This window comes from Bos mutus, chromosome 26, assembly GCF_027580195.1.
Source record: "Bos mutus isolate GX-2022 chromosome 26, NWIPB_WYAK_1.1, whole genome shotgun sequence".
Lineage (NCBI taxonomy): Eukaryota > Metazoa > Chordata > Mammalia > Artiodactyla > Bovidae > Bos > Bos mutus.
In genome coordinates this window covers 12,208,588-12,212,396 of record NC_091642.1, presented here as the reverse complement: position 1 = coordinate 12,212,396, position 3,809 = coordinate 12,208,588, and the positions used below count along the sequence as shown (strand labels likewise).

General features: G+C 47.4%; 1 non-coding gene across 1 annotated transcript; it reads right to left on the bottom strand.

Moving 5' to 3' along the window:
• Positions 1-3,424: 3,424 nt before the first annotated feature.
• On the bottom strand, positions 3,425-3,496 carry TRNAY-GUA (transfer RNA tyrosine (anticodon GUA)). Its single transcript has one exon. It is a non-coding gene; the product is annotated as a tRNA-Tyr (tRNA).
• Between the last annotated feature and the right edge of the window lie 313 nt (positions 3,497-3,809).

Below are 3,809 nucleotides of genomic sequence, written 5' to 3'. Positions count from 1 at the left end.
CACTTTGAGCTTGGACTTCCAATCTCCGCAGCTGAGGAAATAAATTTCTACTGTTTAAGCCACGCAGTCCGCAGTGCTTTGCTATGACAACCCGAACTACTCCCGCAGCTGGACACTGACTGCAAGGCCTTCCCTCCAGTGGAGCTCAGCTTGAAGGGCAGTGGGAGGGGCTTGGAGGAAAAGAGCAGTGGGAGGGGCTTGGAGGAGATGGGCAGTGGGAGGGGCTGAGTTGTCAATTTGGAGATCCGCTTAGAACAACCCTGAAAGCTCAACAAAGAGTGTCATCATGCATAGGCCAGCTTGCAGAAATGGGGCCCTCCTTGAGGGTAGAGAAAGGGAAACAGCGCAGGTAAGAAGAACATATCCTAGTATACAAATACACACTCCTGGGTCTAGGGGAGAGGGGTGGCTGAGGGGTGGCAGCAAATAGCAACCCACTCCAGTATTCTTGCCTGGAAAATCCCACGGACTGAGGAGCCTGGTAGGCTAAAGTCCCTGGGGTCCGCAAAGAGTCGGACAACACTGAGCCACTTCACTTTCACTTTCACTTTCCCTGGTGGTTCAGTGGTAAAGAATCTGTCTGACAATGCAGGAGACTCAGGTTCAATCTCCAGGTCGGGAAGATCCCCTGGAGAAGGAAATGGCAGCCCACAATCTCTCTGTCCATAGACAGAGGAGCCTGGCGGGCTGCAGTCCATGGGTTGGCAAAGAGTCGGACACGACTGAGTGACTAAACAACAATAAATTGGTTGCTGTCATACTCGAGTCCCTGATGACCGATGACTTTCCTAAGTAGTAAATAAATCTCGACTTTCTAAAAATAGAAGGAAACAATACAATTAATTTGTACAGGCTTCTGTTACTCTCTGTATAGCTCTTTCTTAGTGATATGAGGAATCAGTATATTAAAAGGGACAGTAAAAGAAAATCAAGCCGTCCCAAAGAGACCTGTAAACCTTCCTTGGGTAAGTGCACTTGGTTCAACAGCGTCCCTCTCTCCTCCAAATTCACATCCAGGAGGAAACTGTGAACGTGACCTTATTTGGAAACAGAGCTTTTGGCAGATATAACTAGTTGTTAAGATGATGTCATAGTGAGTTACAATGGGCCCTAAATCCCATATGACTGGAGTCCTTATAAGAAGAGAAGAACCCGAGAGAGACACAAAGAAGTGGAGCGGGAAAGGCCATGTGACAGCAGGGGCAGAGACTTGGAGTCCTGTAGCTGCAAGCCAAGAAATGTCAAGGATTGCCGGAAGTCACCAGAAGCTTCGAAGGCCCCAGGAAGGATGCACTTCCAAGCCTCTGGACAGCATGTAGACCTGCCAACATCTGGATTTTGGACTCCTAACATCAGGAGAGATGGATTTCTATTGTTTAAAACCTCCTAATTTGTGGGACCTGATTACAGGAGCATCAGGAAACGGATACAGAAGGTGAGTAGGGCAGAGACAAGCATAGCAATTGACAAGTGCTTGATGGCTTGAAAGTATCCTACAGGTCCCAGTGAGAAACTTCACACCTGTATTGCGTATTGTATATGTTGGAAAGTGTCTAGCACAGACCCTCAGAAATAGCTCTCCCCTTTCTTTCATCACGTAAATATGGTAAATGAAAACTGCAGATTGATGTTCCGTGAGGACACCTTGAGGGTATCCATTGTCTCAAATAAGATAACACATGTAAAGAATTTTAGGGGCTTCCCCTGGTGACTCAGTGGTAAAGGATCCACCTGCCAATGCAGGGGACATATGTTTGATTCCTGATCCGGGAAGATCCTCCACAGGACAGGACTAAGCCCATGTCCTGACTATTGAGCCTGTGCTCTAGAGCCTGGGAACCACAACAGCTGGGTCCACGTGCCACAAATACTGAAGCCCGCATGTCCTTGAGCCTGTACTCTGGAACAATAGAAGCCACTGTGGCGAAAAGCCTAAGCAATGAAGAGTAGCCCTCGCTCCCCGCAACTAGAGAGAGCCTGTGCAGCAACAAAGACCCAGCACAGCCAAAACACAAGTAAATTTTTTTTAAAGAATTTTAGAATCAGAATGCTTCACAAACTGGGAGGTGATTATTGCACTTCTAGCATAAAGAATCTTCTATATTCTCATACAGAATAGCTGCTTTGGGATGTAAAATCTGCTAACTTTTGAGAGAAATCTTTCCCTTTATGAGAAGAATTATCATTTAGCAAAAGGTACAGAAATGGAAGTATTTGGGACTGTACTGTTTTCTTACATCTTTCAGATGTAAATTTGAAACATGAAGCCCTGGTTTTAAAGTTTAGTGTACGATATGCTTGTCTTTTCTGCCAAAAGCAATTGTGTAAATATGAGTGAGGTGTATATTTGAAGTTGGTTGTGAATGAAATAGCATCGTCCCTAGGTAGGGAATTAGAGAGAGGCTAGGCGGTGTGGTGGGAATCATGCTGGATTAGAAAATCCAAGGTTGGTTTCTGTGAAGCCTGATGTTGAAATGTGCTGCCTGATCGTATGGCAAACTACTGCAGCTCGCTGAGGCTTCATTCAGTTCAGTTCAGTTCAGTCGCTCAGTTATGTCCAACTCTTTGTGACCCCATGGACTGCAGCACACCAGGCTTCCCTGTCCATCACCAACTCCCAGAGCTTGCTCAGACTCATGTCCATCAAGTTGGTGATGCCATCCAACCATTTCATCCTCTGTCATCCCCTTCTCTTCCTGCCTTCAATCTTTCCCAGCATCAGGGTCTTTTCCAGTGAGTCAGTTCTTTGCATCAGGTGGCCAAAATACTGGAGTTTCAGTTTCAGCATCAGTCCTTCCAATGAATATTGAGGATTGATTTCCTTTAGGATGGACTGGTTGGGTTTCCTTGCAGTCCAAGGGACTCTCAAGAATCTTCTCTAACACCACAGTTCAAAAACACCAACTCTTCGGCGCTCAGCTTTCTTTATTAGGCTAGGTGATTGCTAGAGCTCTATGTCATTCCACCACTGAGTGGGGAGGGGTCTGGCCATTGTAATGGATTGAATGTATGTGTGTGCTCAGTCACTAAGTTGTGTTCGACTCTTTTGCGACCCGTGGACTGTAGCCTGCCAGGCTCCTCTGTCTATGGAATTTCCCAGGCAAGAATACTGGAGTGGGTTGCCATTTCCTTCTCCAGGGGATCTTCCTGACCCAGGGATGGAATCCATGTCCTCTGCATTGTGAAAGTAAAAGCGAAAGTCGCTTAGTTGTCCAGACTCTTTGTGACCCTGTGGACTATACAGACCATGGAATTCTCCAGACCAGAATATTGGAGTGGGTAGCCTTTTCCTTCTCCAGGGGATCTTCCCAACCCAGGGATCAAACCCAAGTCTCCCGCATTGCAGGCGGATTCTTGGCCAGCTGAGCCACCAGGGAAGCCCAAGAATACTGGAGTGGGTAGCCTATCCCTCCTCCAGGGGATCTTCCTGACCCAGGAATTGAACCAGGGTCTCCTGCATTACAGGCAGATTCTTTACCAACTGAGCTAGCCGGGAAGCCCATCCTCTGCGTTGGCAGGTGGAAGGCAGGCGACAGACCCTCAAAAACGGGAGCGATGGAAAGGAGGGAACAGGGGGAACAGGTAGTGTCCATTCAGAGTATTCCCTGAAGGCCTAAACTGAGAGGCCTTGCCCTACCCACCCCAACCTTGAGTGGCAGGAGGACTAAACTAAGTTAGATGAAGGCAAGGCTTCCTGCCTTACTGCTGGACTGCTTTAGGTTGCTTATCCGACATTTCTGTAAAAGCTCAGTCTAAACCCCTGTAGCCGGCTATACCACAACAAATGCAATCACATGCATGCTATCAAG